The following is a 19,322-nucleotide window of genomic DNA, read 5'->3' on the forward strand; positions in this document are numbered from 1 at the left end:
GAGTCAAAAGAGGATTATTTAATTTTATAGGTAAAACTCAAAAGTTTTTATTTGGCACTTTAGATGATAGCGACCAAGAACGTTATGATACGTATATAAAAACATTGCAAGATAACCAAAATACCTTGCATCATGACCTTTCCCTAACCCAGACAATCGTTAAAAACTTGACGAGAGACATAGACACCCAACTAAGCAATATTAAAAATAACCAAGAAGTATTATTGACCCAGGTCACTGACTTAAAACAAATGACCCAGTCTATAACCATAACTTCTTATTTTATTTTGCTACTTGACAATTTAGAAAACAACCTTCGTGTGCTACATGAAATCTATACGAACGTGCAAACCGCAATTAATTTCGCTGAGATAAATATAATGCATCACAGCATTTTTAAATATCAAGAGCTTAAAACGATTATCTTGAACATTGACCCTAAAAACCGGATACCTTTTGACAATATAATCAAATACTATGAAATTGCACATGCAGACGTAACAATTAAAGACAATTTAATTATATTTTACGTAGCCATTCCACTAATATCGGAAAAACCTTACATGCTTTATCATATATACCCAATTCCTGTAAATAATCAATTAATCAATATTAATAACCACTATTTGTTAAAATCTAATAATAATTTCTATAATTTAAGAAAAACCTGCTTTAAAATAGAAGGCATGTTTTTATGCCCTAATAATTTGCTTAACCAAAACGAACCTTGCATTGTTCAAACTATTAACCTAACCAATCATTGCCCTATGATACCTATTAAGTACAAAGAGACGTCTGCTACACAGTTAAATGATAATTCAATCATAGTAATTCCGAGTTCTGAGAAGAACATCTATTTTAAATGTCCCAGTCAATACAGTATCGAAACTATAAGTAAACCAACCCTACTTATACCCTCAGACTGTAAAGTAAAAATAGATGATAAAATTTTTGACTCACAAAGACCAGAGACAATCAATCTAAGACTAAAACTTCCTTCAATTAATATCGATGAGCGATTAGTTCAAAATATCGAACCTTTAGACTTAAAAGAAATAAATCTTGAAAATATTAAAGAAGATTTGGACAACGCTCAAAAATTTGTAGTTCATCCTTTACAGCACTTCGATAGTATAAATTCCGGATTATCGATTACTTTGTTAATTATCATTGTTATCATCCTTGCATTAGTAATAAGTATGTATTTCTATAAAAAATATAAAACAGAAACTGTAAAAGTGGACATAGAGTTGAAACCCCTCGAAAATCCCCAATTTTCTCAGACCTAAGGAAGGGAGGAATTATATGGCCACTTATGCTTAATATAAGTTTAGTTTAAGATAATAATTGTTACAGCTTATTTAGCATTTAGAAGTATATATATAGAGGATGTGAAAGAGGAGTAGTTAGTCATCTTAGCGCAGTCATAAGTAAGCTTTGCAACATTGTAACATAAATTGTATTCTTGTGTTTAATAAATTAATTTTTTAAAAACACGAGTTGCGATTTATTAAATAAAATTGTAGTATTATATTATAAATGGTTTTAGTTATACATAAAAACACCGCAATATTTACTGATGTAACTTTTGACTACTACCCATAGTAATACGTGGACTTTTGTGGGTATTATTTTATCAAAATTCGGAGTGCAAGTAATATTAGCCATGTATCGGTGTACCGAAATCATAATTAGTTACCTATTTTGCTGGGTATTATGTCACTCTTATAAATATAAACTTAGAATACTAGTTCATACGTTTAATTATTGCAAAAAAGAAGAAAATTAACTTATTTACGTATTTACAAGAAGCACATTTGTTATTTTTTATTATATTTTTCTTTTCATTTTTTCTTAATGCGTTAATAAATCTACTTTCTTCTTCTTCTTGAAGAATTGAGAAAGCATTTTTCTAAAAGGAAAATTTATTAAATAGTGCTAATAATATCCAACAACATAGATAATTTGTCTTTAACAAAAAAAATTAAATAAATATGAAATTAGCAAATTACTTATTTCTCATCAATTTCAAACCTTTTTGTAGCAAATTGGTAGAAAGTATAAATTAATATTGCTAAAATATATATATAAATACCTAATTACATGAAATACTTAAATAATAGAATAATCTATGGGAAAATCGTGCGTGCACTTACGATGTATGTAAGAAGTGCCTCTTAATAAATAAATCTGTATACCAAATTAAAAAAAAAATATGCTGTATGAAGTTTTTGACAAAAAAGCTTTTTTTTAAATGCTTTTGCTCAAAAGCTTTAATCTTTAGGATAAATAATCAAATAATTTATTTTCTGATTTTTATTCAGGGAACTTAATACTTTTTTTTCTTGTATAATTAAACAAATCTTTAAGCAGTGGAATATAATTGAACAGCGTAGTAAATAGTGACTAGTGGAGTATGTTCAAATGTTAGTCTTTATCTTACATTAGTCTTATGGTTTGAACTTTTGGCAAGACACTCAAATTACGAGACGGTTTAAACACTAAACAAAACTCTTATTTTTACTCTCGACATAATTTTCGCTAGCGATGTTAGCATCTTCGGGAGAAGATTTAAGTTTTTTAGTGGTAAAACTGTCTCGTAATTTTAATCTTATAGCGCTGAGCAGCGAGCAACCGTAAAATGCTATTAAAGAGAGTGCTTATTATTTGCCGTATTTATTTATTTATTATTCACTCTAGTTGTACATTATAGTAGATTAGGTTCTTGATATTGATAGTTAGAATGTTTAACTCTTAATCAAATAAAATAGTTATTGTAGGGTAGATAAATTGCCTATAATTAGTTAACAATTACAATTGGGTATACAATTCCTAACTCTGGTCCTAAACTAAATAAAATATTTGTGGTAGACACTTTTAACAAAAAAAAGTAAAAACAACGCTTAATTATCGGTTTCTTAATTTTCGGTGAAGTAACTTTGGTGCCCCACGTATCTTCAAATCCTAATTGATTCGGAATTAATTCTCATAATGTCGTTTTTTTTTGCTATTTATTAAACAGCATTTTTAGCATTTGTCTATTTTAGCGATTTGAACAATTTTTTACTAAGTCACTTTTACTATTTAAAATGATTTTAGTTAAATATTAGCGAATTAGCTATTACGTCTTGGAAATTAGTGCATAATTAACTACTCGCACTATCGAAATAGACTTCCTTTACTATGTTAATTATTGGTGCTTATTATACAGAGTGGTCTAGTTTAAACGTCGTTAATTTTAATACGTGATAGAGAATTTAAAAAGAATTTAAATATCAATTAAATATCATGTCAATTACTCATGAAGCCAATTTTTTAAAAAATTGCCAGTGGCTTAACATACGGAGAGACTTTTTTGCCTGGAATCTGCAAGGTGATAAAGTATTTTTTTCTAAGAAGTCAGCTGTTAGATTCTCAATTTATTCTGGAAAAAAAGCTACTCTTGCAAAATTATGTTTTAAGGCACTGTTTTTAAAATATCTTAATTTAATTATTCAAAAATACCTGCTAAAATGTTGCAAAAACTTATAAAAAAAAGGAAATCAGGATTGGATTTATATAAAAGTTGAATATAAAAGATGATCAAAAGTTACCTTAAGTCATTATTTCATTTGACAGGTTTAATTAAAGATTCAAGCCATTTTCTTTTTTTTTTCAAAGTTTTTGCAGCATTTTAACTGTCGTTTCTGTACAATTAAACTAAGATATTTTAAAAACAGTGCCTTAAATTAAAATTGCATTTTGATTTAAGCAAAATGCAAGAGTAACTTTTATTCTAAATTAATGAAGAATCCAGCAGATGACTTCTTATAAAAAAATCTTTTATCACCTCGCAGACCTGAGGCAAAGAAAGAACCAAGTCCCTCCGTATGTAACACTACTGACAATTTTTTTTAAAATTGACTTTATCAGTAATTGACAATTTACTACAATAATGTGCATGCGAAATTTAATTAAAATTGAGCTGGTAGCTTAAAAGTTATGATAAATAAACAAATAATTTAAAACTTTAACACCCTGTATCTTTGTTATTAAGTATTTATGAGAAAAATGTTATAATGAAAGTCTATTTCTTTTTAAATCTCTATCACGTATTAAAATTAATTACGTTTAAACTAGACCACTCTGTATAATTATATTAATATACTCTTTTTATATTCTAAACTGCTATATTAATTTACTAGAATATTAAAGTATTTACGAAACTTTACTGATGTCGGAAATACTCGCCGGCACTCACTCTTGCCTCATCGACCTCAAAGGACCCTTTAATATTTTAAGCGACCTATCAAATATGCACCAAGTTCTATTGTCCCTAAAGAAAAGTAATTTGTTGCCCTCTAAACTTGATATCCTATAAAGAAACTTATATTTTATTGAAGTAATTTTACCTAATTTCCTTAAACATTTTGCTCTGATAATTTTACGTAAAGACCTTCTATATAACTCTATATAACAGATATAGGCGTACAAGGATAAGTCTATAGGCGTATAATCATCTCGAATATCATTTTAATTTTAAATATTAATGTGGAATTTCTGTATAATTTCTTTCACTAATTGTAATTACTAAGATACCTTAATGACTTAAAGGCTATTAAATTCTATTTTTATTTTATTAGAAAAATTAATTCGGGTTAGTAATATCAGAAAGAGCTTAAGGTTTATTTCTTTCTTAATAATTTAAGAGCTATAAATGGGTACAATATAGAATGAATAATTTACTGGTTAAAGACAATATTTTTACAATGAAAGAAGCGTGCTGGTTTTAATTAAAAGTAAAGTATGAAAGTTACTTTTTGATTTTACAGATAAATTAGTTTAAACAGGTTAAGTACAAAACAAAGAAAAATATTATATTCTAGTTATATTAGAAAATCTATTGCTAGGAAATAATCCAAAAATATATTAAAACGGATCAAAGATCTAACTATGAAAAATGCTTTTTAGTATCAAAGGAACAGTGCACTAGTTTTATAAAAGGTAAAAACACAAAATCCACATCATCACAGAAAACTACATTTTCTGTTTTTTTTTTGTTTTTACCTTTTATAAAAGTGCATGACCAGCATCTTTGGGATAATGGATGAATTTTTCGAGTGCACTAGTTTGCATAATAGAAAAGAGCATAATTGAAAAATGGCTTAAGTTACGCTTTTGGGCGTTAGGTCATTAATTAGGTTGTAGGCATAATGTATTTTAGGATTTGATGAATATGGTGGCTGACAGTCATTACTTTAAAAATAAAAAAATAAGTTTTTCATTCTTTTTTGAATACGAAGACAGATATTTTTCCAGTAATAATTAATATAAATTGTTACTGCTTACCTTCATGAAAAATGTAGCTTTTAAAGAAATGTGCCCAACGTGGGTTTTCGGATCCACGCTTTTGTCTAATTTATGTTATGTCAGTGCATAAAAAATATCCAAAGAGCATGTGTGCTGCTTGTTTATAATGTTTTTTCTTATAATTGTAAGTTGATTGTCGCTAGGCTAGATTTCGTCTTATTTATTACATATATCTATATTTAATACTTATCACTTATGTTTTTTTACCTTAATACTTATATTTAATTTTAAGATTAACTATGATTAATAATATTATTAGATATTCGTCATTACAAAATTGCCTAATTTTTAGATAAGAACTTGTCTCATTTTTTATTTTACTTCAGTATTCTGTAGATACTTTCATCTAAGTTAGTTATAGTTTGGAGGTAGAAGAATGCAGAAACTGAAAAAAAATACTTGTTGCTTTTTTGGAAAAGATTTTCCGCATAAAAGAAAAGAAAATCTTCATACAAATTAAATAATTTAAAAAAATATGTTAAATGGAAAGTAAGTTTTGGTTATTCATACAGTAACCAAAAATTCATATAATAACATACAGTCCTTTCATTTCAGAACGATCCACCCTTAATAACTTTCTTAAAAAAAAAAAACCAAGTCAAATTGGATATACAGGAGGACGTTTAATTATGCATTTACTAAAGTTCTGTCAATCACCTCCTCACCTCCAGCTAACCTCACTTTAATATGTCAAATGGGAACCCCATCGTGTGATACATCATAGTAAGGAGCGTAAAATTCTCTATTCAACGGTACCAACAAAAATAAAATCGGTAAATGTGTAAGCAAATAGTTAGCGAAAATGTCTAGAAATAATGAATATTTTATTTACGCCCAACTTTGGTATGTCAAATGGCTACCCCATGGTGTGATACATTATTTTAAAGGGCATTCATTATGCTATCAATGGTTGTAAAAAAAAAAAATAAAATTGATTGACCAAGAAGCCATTAAAGTATAAATCGGTAGGGTAGAAAAACAAATTTAATTAGTTTAACAAATTTATTTTATTAAATTTATTTTATTAGTTCAAAATGCGCACCGGTATTAGCAAGACAATATGCATATTAGTCTATTAAAAGCCTATTTTCAAACTCCTTACGAACATTGGCAAGGGTCTGCCCGTTAATTTCTCTGCATTCTTGAAATATTCTATTTTTTAAATTCTCAATACTCTCAGATGGGGTTTTATAAACTTTGCTTTTTAAGTAGCCACAAAGAAAAAAGTCAAGTGGGGTTAGATCCGGAGACCGCGTAGGCCATTCGATTGCACTACGTCTGCCAATCCACTTTTCTCGAAAATTTTCATCAAGCCACTCTCGAACTACTAAAGTGTACTGCGCGGGAGCTCCATCCTGCTAAAAATGTATATTGTTTTCATTCAATAATATAGCACCATGTTGATCTACTTGATTTTCCATAGATTGGATGATGGTAAGGTATATTGCATTTTCTAAAAGGTTTAAATAAATTTCGCCAGTCAAATTTACTTCCAAAAAAAATGGCCCGATTATTTCATTCCCATAAATTCCTGCCCAAACATTAATTTTTTGGGGATATTGAGTATGGCCTTCCCGAAAAACATGCGGATTTTCATTATCCCTGTATCTACAGTTATGTCTGTTCACCAGGCCATTTAAAAAAAAGGTCGATTCGTCACTGAAGCAAATGTTGTTTAATAAATGGGGATCGTCGTCAATTCGCTGGCACATCAATTCATAAAAATTGAAATCTCCTATCAAAAACATCTTCTCCGAGTTCATGAAGAATATGCATTTTATAAGGAAAGAACTTATTTTTTTTTTAACTTTATATACGAAACCAGTGGAAATATTTGTTAGTTTTGCGTCCTTTGGTATAGACAAAGTTGGATCCATAGCAAATTGTCCTAGTACTTCAACTTGGCATGCTTCATCGACAATTATTTTCATAATTTTTCTTATTGCAAATCGATCCCGTCTCTTCAAAATTCGTATCAATTCTAATACATATTTATGGCTCACGTTTTTATCTTGATACCTTTCATTAAATGCTCTCGCGGTTCTGCGAGCACACCGATCTTGAGCTCCATAAAGGAAAATTATTTCTATTCTTTCGGCTAGCGTATACACCATTTTAATTACTCACTGTTTTAACTAAAATTGAAAAATTGCACGCGTCAAACTGACAGTTTTAACAATAATAAATCGCCTGCTTTTTAAACGCCTTAAAAATGTAAGGTATTGCAGTGTTTTTTTGTACCTATTAGGTAGGTTTCGCAAAAAAAAAAGTGAAATAAATACACATACAAAGTTATAAGACTGCAAAGATTTTTGCAAAAAATTTGAAGACATTTTTTTTTCTCGGAAAGTTATTAAGGGTTGATCGTTTTGAAATGAAAGCACTGTGTAGAGTTTTCATTATAAGTCCTAATGCATTAAATTAAAATCTATATCAGAAATTATTTTGCCTAAAAACAAAAGCAAATTACTTTTTCTTTAAGTTTTAACATATTTCTTATTTACGCTGAACGAAAGCAGGGTTTTTAGTGAAATATAAAACTTTAGCATGAGAGATTTTGATTAATTGCTGTTGTCGGAAAAATAGGTCAACGTCGCAGCGACCGCGGTTTACTTTTTTTGAAGAAAAAATTTTTATCTATCATCTACAAATGCGTAACATTTTAATGCTGTTAACTAACGTGGCGCACTATGTTAATTAAAGTAAAATTAAATTTAAATTAAGAAAAACTCTTAGAACATTGAAAGGCTAGAAGTAGTATGTCGTGGAACTATGGGCAGGATTGAAGTCAATATACAACGTTAAATAAATGTAAATAAAGTATATTAGAAAATACGGTAATGGCATCGCAACGCCGCCGCTCGATCGCATTGTTGATGCCACCGATACAAGCACTCTACCAGTGACGTCGTTAACAAATATTTACATGATAAATATTTATTATTATAGAGTTCGATTATAAGTAATATTACCATTTATGAGCTATTTATGTGTTTTTTTAACGGACTTCAGTAGAGGAAGGTCCTAATAAAAAGCATTTTTATGGAAATTAAATATTTTATTAATATTATAGATTTCTTAATAAATCATGTTTTAAGACACATTTTTAACATATTACAAAATTTTATTCTATTGAACAAAACTCCGTTTTACATCACTTATTTTATATCAAATAATATATACTTCTAAGGTGCTGGCTTTTTCAAAGGGACAGTATTGCTACAGCGGAAAGAGTTAAAACTACAAGGATGTTGAGTTTAAAATTCAAATTGGCTATGATTAGAGGTAAAATTCAATTAAAATACACTTAGACAGAACTAAGACAAATTAAAATTTGATTCAAAGTACTCCCCAAATAAAAAAAAGCTTTTTCTAAAAGAAAACATTAACATTTTTGCTCTGGCTGGTACACAGTTATAGGTAGGTATCTGGAGCCGCTTCTGGATCTCTCAAGTCGGCAGAAATCAGGTAGAAGATTGGTGTTGTTCCTTGTAGAATAATTATGGATGATTTCATGAGAATTATATAGGTCCAAATTATTATAGGTATTTAGGTCTCCAGGATATAGTTTTCATTTTACCCTAAAATAATATACATAATATATAGTAACATAATAGTCTTACCAAAGTTGAAAATGTGTCAATTTTTTAAATAATTATATGTGAATTTATTATATCAAAAAAAAACTTACTTTTTGTGCTATGGTGATATTAATATTATTAAACTAATTTCCAATTTCTCCAAGTGTACCTCTACATCTCTTAGTATTATATATAAGTGTATTATATTATTCCAATTGATTAATAAAATGTATAAATAAATAATCTAATACATTAATATAATATCATACATTTTAATAATTAATTGCATGTAATTAAACGAAAATAACACAATAAAATACTTTTAAATAAAAAACTAATGAAGATCACTTGTAAATAAGAACTGCCATACATGGCATAAAACTCTTATTAGTACTTAGAGAAAGAATTGAACAATAATTTTTAGATGTGATATATTGGTGTCTACTTTGAGTGTATTTTTACATTTTCCCTAGCGGAGTCAGGGTATGTGTAGCAGTTGAACTAAAATGGCTTGGATGCGAAATATTAATTGTTGACCTAGACCCCACACGCCCACGGTTGCTGTAGAACTATTAATCTGAGATGCAGTTATTGTTGATGATAAATGATCAGATCTGTCATTATACAAAATGTTGTGTATCAAGAATGTTAATCTATTTTAATTAACCTTACTTGTCTATATTAGCTTCACTGTTTGTACTATATACTGTTTTGGAAGCTAAAGAACTTTCCTGAATAGTGCTAGTGTATAGGGGTAAATCACTTGGTAAATTAACTAAATTATTAACTGCTGTATTTTTAACCATTGCACCAGAAATTCTAGTAAAAAAGGACTTTTACACACATACCTAATTCAATAAGTATTAGGTATAAATAAAGCTTATATAAGTAAAACTTATACTTTTTGTGCCAAAGCTGTATGTTTTACTACAGAGCCCAAGCACAAGTTTTAAAAGGCTTGTTATTTTAGCTTAAATAATGTAGTAAATAAAAGCATTCAAACCTTTATCAATAATTCTACGGTAAAAAATTGTCATACTCTATAAATATATTTAAAAAATATATTTAAAAAAATTACCTTTGAGGTAGAGCTGGCTTTTTTAATAAAGTCCTACTGATAATATCATCTCCCTCATGTAAGAAATCACTTCTGAGGAAGTGTATCACTTCTGAACAAACAAATATGTTGATTTTCAGTTTTCAAATCCATTGTTCCCTTTGGGCATGGTCATTAGGAAATATATAACAAGTATTTGACATTTAATCAAAAGACAAAAATACCATAAATATTTTTGTTTTTTGATTAAAATAATATAAAAACCCGTATTCTACGTTTATGATGATTTTAGCCCCATGATGTGATGTTATGAAAGTATCGGTACTTACTTGTGAAAACATTGGCTTGAATCGCCTTTTTATCATGGTGCGGCAAAAACGACACAAGTTTTTGCCATCCTAGCAATTTAAAAAAACACTAAAATGTGAGCATTTTCCTTTTTAAACCAAAAATGAAAGAAAATACACAAATCCCGAATATAAACAAAAAGCCGTTTGACACATGACACTATGCGTATCGATCAAGCGCTTGAGCTTCCGGTGTTGTCGCTTCAAATTTTTTAGAAGCAGTTTTGGGAATAAGAATGTTAAAATTTTTTTTTTTGTTTAAGGATATTATATTTATTCTTAACAGAAGTTCATTCTATTTATACTTTTTTTTTTAAATGTTCCTGTACAATACAACACAAATAAGTTAAATTAACGTTATATTGGTTGTTAATATATAGCTAAAAATTTCCTCCGTTGGAAATTCATGTAGACTTGACAACAGAAAATCGGGAAATATGTATGTAAACAAAACACCCCTTTTGCCTCTGTGCACATGTTAGACTCGAACAAAGTTGTTGTTTACAATATTAATTCCAATAAATAATTTCCAAAAATTTGAAAGGTGCCTTCATGCATAACATAAATGGATACGACTTAGGTACGTTGTTTAAAAAGGAATTTCTATATTATGCATACTCACTGTCATATACTATAATTGAGTTTACAAATAGTTATCTACTTAGATGAAACCTGATAAATATATTTAATCGAAGGTATAAAAATATTTCTATGTTTTTAATAAATATAAGTCAAAAACAGTAAATCGTTAAGGCATTATATAAAAACTTATTTAATAGGTCATCATAAAATAATAAAAATCAATATTAAGGTATCAGAAAGTTATATATATATATATATAAATACTCAATGTATCATAATTGTTTCGATTCAAAGTTATTATTCAAGATTGATTATACGTTGACTTTTAATATAATAAAATTTGGCTTATCTTAATTTTTTGTCATCTGGTAGATTAAGGCATCCTCTATAAAAAAATAGGATTCCCTAAAAATATTTTTATTTTGTTAAGCACATATCTAGAAGAAAATAAAATCTAAACTAATTTTTTTTTATGAAGACTTTATTCATAAAATTATATTATTCAAGACAAAATTTACATATTTTTAAAAATATAATAATATCTATCGTTAATTTTGAGTTCCGGTATCTTATATCAATTCAGTTAATATCTAGGAAACTAAATTTAAGCATTATTTCAGAACATTGCTGGTAATTAAACTATCGCATTAAAATTTAAAAATCCCTTTGAGACTTTAACTCCCATACGCTTGAAGTTCTAAACTTGTTTAATAAACTTTTAGTTCATGTCAAGCTGGGAGTAGCCACTTAACATTAATTTTTTTTCTAACATTTATAAGCAAAATGGTTTTCGCACTAAAGGTTAAATGCATAAATGTAAAGAGCTTCCACTTCATCAAAATGCAAATAAAAATCATTAGATATCTTATACTAGGGCATAAAATATTGATTTTACCTAAAATAAAAGAAAATCAACCGACTTTTATTAAAGTTAAATACAAGCAAATTAATGATTGCTTAATGATGTCGGTTCGGCTAATACAATTCTTTAGAATAAAGAACTTTAATATCTTTTTAATTACTTTTTTTTATCTAAATATGAACTAAGTAAATAATCATAACCAATCCAACTGTTTTAATATTATTAAAAAGAAATTATCAATTGTATATTTAATATTAAAAGTAACTAACTAATTCTAATGGCAATTGTTATTATAGTTAATTAATATATTTTTTAAATAAATATTATTTTCTCAAAAAAATTAATTTGCACAACGACTATTCGCTAAATTAAATGAGCTTTCAATTTTAAATGATAAAACATTTAACCACTTTTAGTTGAGGAATATTTTCTAAAAGCTTATACCTAAAAGCATTTTTGACATATATTAGCTTTATAATTCTTGACGAAGACTACCAAAGCTTAAACGCTTTAGTTGTCCCTGACTGGAATCCTTAAAATTTTTGTAAAGAAATTATGAATACACTTTTAAAGAGAGAAATTTAGCATGGAGTGTTAAATGATAAAATAATGGTATTAATGTAATTGAATGATAAAATAAGTTTGTCGGGATACTCAGTAAAATAAAAAGCAAAAGCAAAGGTAGTACCCTCTAATATGAGTTTCTGCCTTTACAACATTACATTACAACGTTGTAGGTCACATTACAAGGTCTAGGCCTGATGATGCTCCGATAGGAGCGAAACACGTGTAGCTTTAAAAAATTATATGGATTTAAGGAGTGACTTTATGTTTTTACCTTTGTTTTGTCTTCAACATAGAGTTACTAAATTTTTTCTTTGCCCTATAAAAATATCCCAGAATAGCTAATTTACTTTTTGTACTTTCCTATAAAATAAGAATTTATTGCATGTACTCTTTTGCATTATATGACTAATTAAATAAATAGATAAATACTGAAGCAATAATATTTTTACTTCCGCTTTTCACACTTATTATTGGTAATTTAGATGATAGATTACCTTATAAGAGATTTGAGTCGTACCTATTTCGGAAAAATTGGTTTTGGAAAAGAGCTGAGCCTAGCTTTGCAAACGCATGCGTTTGCTCATTTCATTTTAGTCTATCTATATTTTATATCTCACGTCCTGCTGAGTATTTTTCGTAGCTTCGTAGCTGTCACATAATGACGGAAGCTATTTTACAGTCTCTCAAGCTTGCTGTAGTGCTTACTACACTACATATATACATACATACGTACTCCATCACTATTAACCTCTTACCAAGTTCTTAGCCTCTTGCTTCATTTGCACAGGTATTCGTACATACTCGGTGGCCTACATATAAGTCCTACATATTTCCTCCTGGTTTAGGAAAAGTATGAGCTTTGTCTTTCCTAGCACTATAACCAAATCGTTACTGAAATTTACCCTCAAATAAAATCTATCCCGTTCGAGGCATCTCAGATGTCCTTGACAAGACACCAACGCTTACACGACAATTTCTTCTGATCAGCCGCCACGTACTCCGATCTCCGACTAGCAGACTACAGTCGAGTTGGCAGTTTTTGGATCTAACTCAATTTACCCCCAAGAGAGGGGTTTTCAATCTGAGTAATTGGGTTCTCAATCTGAGAACCCAATTCCCAGATTATGTGAGCTTTTGTTTTGGCGTAAGCATACTATACCATGTCAAAAGAGGGTAACAACTTTCAAATATTCTTATTACCTATTGCCTTTCCAGACACGTCATATAAATTAATCTGGATGACCTGTTTTTTAAAATATGACTGCTGTGTTTGTGTCATATATATCCATGTCATATATATACACCGGGAAATTCCAAGACTATTTTTTGCTTAACTTTAGATAGTCGAGATTCTGTAGAAAACTAGATTTTGATATTGGATCTTATAAGTAATTTTCATATTCGTAGTCAGTAAGATTATTTATATAAGGTAGAAATTCTATGAAAATATTCTAGCTAATAAAAAATATCTTAAAGGGTCTGTGTTTCTTAAAAAATTATTTTATGTTTCTGTAGTGGTAGTCATAAAAAGGTTATTAAGGAGATACTACCCATATATGAGAACTTATATATAGTGCAACCGTAAAGTAGCGGATAAATTCAATAAAAATGAATTGAACCGTTTCTATTAATATTTGGTTTAGGGTTTTTATATGTAGAAATGAAATATACAGAGTGACTTAAAAAAAGATATGACGTCATCAGTATGTTTTAAATGAAAAAACCATTTTTTAATGCAGAATCGGAAAGTATGTTTGTGTATGTATGTATGCTTTTTAAACTATGAGTGCTATTCTTTATAAAATCTTTCTAAATTCTTTATTAGGATCATTATACTAATTGGCCTGTAAGTTTGAGATAAATCAAAAATAAATCAAATACACACTAACCTAACTTTTTGGCGCTTTCCGTCACTGTTTGTAAAACTCACTCTAAAACATTAAACATAAAAGTTTTTAAGTTTAATACTTCGTCTTAAGGTAAATAAAATACTCCTTGCTTTCAGGTCAAAAGAATATGCAAAAATATTTCTTTTCTTATAACTGAAACATGTAATTTACCTTTAGATTTTAGAAAATTTACATAATAAAAATAATTGTAATTCCTTCATCAGCAATTACGTCTAACAAATGAGTTCCTAAAAACAGTTTTCAATTATATTTATAGGTTAATTAATGGTCGAATAAGCAGTAATAAAATAAGCGTGTATACAGCAGAGTAAATTTTTTAAGGAAACAATAGCATTTTATACAATATTGTAACTAAGTCTGTCTTTTTGTCGCAGATATACGCAAAAATCAAAGCTTGATTTCAACAGCTTAGGGACAATTAAGAAGAATTTAAGTAAATGTATTACTGTAAAGCAAAATAAAGCGTTAAAACTGTTCCAAAGACCTCTAATTTTTCCTCCCAATAAATATGAATGCAAATATTATTGATTTTATTCAAAATGTATTATTGAAAAAATAATACGCATTGCGCCTATATATAAACTTATTAAAAATCCTATTAACCACCAAGTTTTTTTAATTCTATTTTTTCTTTTTTATCGTCTAATATTTAACTAATTTAATTAATTAAAATGATGTTTAAAAATATAAATACATAAAAATGAAAAAGTTTTTATTAAAACTACCCTTAGATTTAAATATAACTAGAAAAATTGTTCAAACTGAGATGTACCAAGAAACTAATTTACTTTTAAGGATATTTTGTATGGGAGTTTGTATTTTTTAAGTTTTAATATTTTAAGTTCCATACAGATTTTATTTTACTTTATTCCAAGAAAATTATGTAGATACTGCATAATTTTTATTAGCACGTTAAAAATACTCCATTTAAATATATAATATTTTTTCCTTTTCTATAGGTGATAAGTTAGCAATTTCAAAATATTTTATTTACAAAAACACATGCTATAAAGGATCAGCATATGTTTCACTTAAATGGTTATTTTTTTTTATAGTGGAGAACTATATAACAAGGGCCACGCGAATATAGATATTATCAAGAAAAAGGTATCTATGCATTTGGTAAGTTAATTTATTTTAAATATCAACTCTGTCAAGTTAGCAGTAGATAAAAAAATTAGAGAGTTTTATTAGTATTTGTATAAATAAATGGCTGGCAATTCAAGGAATCTTATTCGTCGGAAACCTATCTGATTACTTAGAAGCAACTAAACACCTAAAAATATATAATTAGGGTCGATATAAATCTTTATCTTTTGAAAGAAAATAAAAATTGATATATGTAATGTAGAATATATGATGTATATGTGTTTTCGCAATAGCCTTCTCAAAAATTTTAAAGTTAAGTAAAAACCCTTTATACAATACATACCATCATCTTACAAAATAAAAATAAAATAATTTATACATTCATAGACATTATGTGATTTTATAAATTAAATATATAATAATTAGTAAGCCCAAACAAAAAACTTTTGTTGATAAAATGAAACCTAAACCTAACTTATATATTATCACTATAAATTTGATATAGCTTAATCCTTTAACAGGTATTTTATTTAATTAGAGAAGACTTATAAACAAAATTAAATAAGCCAACGAATTTTAAAGAAATTGTTATTATTAGGAATATTAATCAATTCTCTTCAATTGGAAAATTTTCCTTGTCGACTAAAAGAGAATGATAATAAAGTATTTTTCATTTTAGCATATCTCATTTAATTAAATTTTAAAACAGGAGATCTTCCTGACTGTTTAAAACTTGAAGAAGCCTTTATTTGAAAATGAACTGAAAACAGGAACAAGTAATTATAGTAACCAATCTCCATAATTTAAAAAACAAACAAAAGAGTTTTTCATTGAAGTAAATACGGCTTTAGAGCCGGAAAATCTATTCATGCATTTTAACAATAAGAGAGAGGTTACATTAAAATAAGCCGTCCCTTTATGTTCCCATGAACCCGTCAAATAATAATAATAATAATAATAATAATAATAATAATAATAATAATAATAATAATAATAATAATAATAATAATAATAATAATAATAATAATAATAATAATAATAATAATAATAATAATAATAATAATAATAATAATAATAATAATAATAATAATAATAATAATAGCGTTTCTTAATCCTCAAGAAAATATCAGTACATCTGTCAGCGAAAATAGGGACATGGATTAAAAGGCAATTTTCAGCTTCTAAACAGAAAGTTAGGAGCTGTTGCAGCCTGGTAACTAAAATGCTAACCTACAAGAAATACAAGTCAGAACCAAAGGTATAGGTGTAATATAAATTTGTAAATCTTGTATTTGCAAATACAAGTTCAGGCATAGATAATAAAATTTGTAGAATAGTAACAACTAAACCTAAGTCTTGCTACTTAATATTTAATTGACTATAAGCAATAGGTATACAAAAATATAAAGTATGGGCTTAACACAATATTAGAATAAGGCAGTTATAGGCCTTTTCCTTGTATTATTTCAACAAGCATTTATGGATGGCGAGCGGTCCAGTATATGTTTATTTACACAAGTTGCGATATTATAGGAAAAGCTGCGTTTAAAAATTTCTTTGCGATGCCGTGAGATCTCTAGAGAATTTCCATGTCTTATATTGACTCGGCTAATAACAGTCCTGCACTTTGCTCCATCTATTAGGTAGGGACGACATTTATTTTTTAAGATTCTATAGCAAAACACAGTTTAATTTATTTCTCTTCTTTGAGACATATTCAGCCAATGCAAGTCCTTCAAGTTGGGTGATATTCCATGTAGTCTTCGTATTCCAAATATCTTACACAAGCATTTTGAAGTTTTTGCACACGCTTTTTGTCCCTATGATCAAGACAAGTATCACACAGATTCAGATGTGAAAGAATCAGAAAATCGCAGAGCATCTTTTTTGTTTCTATATTCAACACATATCTTTGGTAATAAAGGGATTTAAGCATGAAATAACCTTTTTGTAACTTTTTTGTTACATGGTGAGAAAATCTCAAGTCAATATCCATGTATACACTAACATTCCTACTCATGTTTTTAAATGAACTTGGTTCATTATTGATGTGCAACTGAATGCGATTAAGAAGGTCTTGTCTTAAAGTGTATTTAGTAAATAATATAGCGACAGACTTCTTCGGATTTAGCTGCAAACAATGCCTTAAGGATTGGTCATACAGCAATTTTAGGTCTTTATTTAAACAATGGTTGGCATACTCAGGATTAGAAGGATCAAAGGAAAAAATTATATGGGTGTCATCAGCGTAAATATGATGTTTTGAATGTTTGAAACACTTAACAAGTTGACACATATAGATAGAATAAAAAAGGAAACTCAAAATACTTCCCTATGGAACTTCAGATAAAAGACTCCCATCCTCTGATTATTTGCCATCTATACAAACCCCCTGTTTCCTATCAGTGACAAAGCTGTTCATGAGATCCACCGCCTTAGAAGAAAATTCTACAAAACCAAGAATTGACAACAAGATCTCATGATTAAGCCTGTTGAAAGCCTTGCTGTAATCCAACATAATCAACACCGTCGACATGCTTTCGTTCAAGGATCTGAAAATGTCATCGGTTACATCACAAAGTGCAGTCGATTGTTTTATAGGAATTACAGAATTATATATCAAGAATAAATTGATCTGCAACTCCAGACACTTTTTAAGAACCTTAGACAAAACTGGCAAAATTGATATTGACCGAAGGTCGCTATAATCCTTGGGATTTTCACTTTAGCTAACGGCAGAATGTTAGCTTGTTTCCAGAGGGTGGGACATTCCCCAGTTAGTATAAAAGTATTAATAATTATATTGGTAGTATGCAGTATAATATATGGGCAGCAAAACATTATAACTCCCACATTTAAATTATCTCGTTTACTCAAAATTTTTATAATGTCGATCTGTGAATCCGGAGCAAAATTAAATGAATCCTTTGTTAACCTATAATAACGATAATAATTTAGAAGTTCAAGATCAGTGTTAAAGAAGATTCCGTTTTCTGTAAAGTGAGAGTTTATAATATGGTTGACATTTCTAAGGTTTCCAGGAATTAAAGAATTTTTTGACTTAGAAATCCGATATTTCTCATAATATTCCATTTTTCTTTGATATTACTGTTTCTTAGTTTAAAGTTTAAATAAGCTTTTTTTTTGCTCTAAAAGTTGTAGTGGTGTAGTGTCGTAGTTGCTTGTAATATGTCCAGTGAACAGGATTGTTAGTTTGTCAAAATCTTTTTAGGGCTTTATTACAAAGTTTAATCAAAAGACGAATATTATTAGTTGTCCAAGGTACGTAAGGCTTTGTCTTATCTTTTACATTTCTTGCTGGTGCGTGACGATCAAAAAACAGAAGAATATTTGAAGAGAAGAAATTAACTTCATCGTTAACATTTTGCAAGTTAAATAGAATATTCCAGTTAATGTGCCTTATCATTTTGAAAATTGTCACTATCAATATTTTTAATATCACGGTAGCTAAAATTGTTGGAGGGCAGGTTATCCAATTTATCAAAATGTAAAGTGCAATAACTTTTTAAAGAATTTTAAAATTAAATTGTGTAGTCAATATATTAAAAGCGATACTGCTATTTTCTATTCAGGAAAAATTTGGCATGAAGCTAAAAACATAACTGAAGCCGATCTAAATTTTATATTCAGGTGGTTTCGAGACATCCTGCTGACATTAATTTAGTTAAAAACGAATATTCTGACATTTTGCTTTTCATACAGGTACGCGAATTTCAATTTTTTATTTTAGGAAAGTTGGAAGAACAGGCTCGATTAAATTTCTATAAGGAATAATGATGGATGAACATTTGGGAAATATATATTGTGGCATAATCTTAAGGTAAAATGTAAAATGTTGTTTAGAGTTTTGATGCTATTTAACAAAAATAAAATATTATAATTAAAATTAAATATAAGTTGCAAACTGTAAAACAAAACCTATAACACGGGTTAAAAACGATAATATCGTTGTTTCGG

General features: G+C 28.2%; 1 protein-coding gene across 2 annotated transcripts in view; it reads left to right on the plus strand.

Moving 5' to 3' along the window:
- The window catches only part of LOC126742300 (slit homolog 1 protein), a 651,615-nt gene that overhangs the window by 57,612 nt on the left and 574,681 nt on the right, over positions 1–19,322 (plus strand). Inside the window, exon 2 of one of the 2 annotated variants that reach the window (XM_050448936.1) lies at positions 15,311–15,377. The exons of the other annotated variant lie outside the window; for it this stretch is intronic. The gene's annotated coding sequence lies outside the window, so the exon portion shown is untranslated. The remainder of the gene's footprint in view (positions 1–15,310; positions 15,378–19,322) is intronic. 2 annotated transcript variants of the gene reach the window in all.

This window comes from Anthonomus grandis, chromosome 11 (assembly GCF_022605725.1).
Source record: "Anthonomus grandis grandis chromosome 11, icAntGran1.3, whole genome shotgun sequence".
Lineage (NCBI taxonomy): Eukaryota > Metazoa > Arthropoda > Insecta > Coleoptera > Curculionidae > Anthonomus > Anthonomus grandis.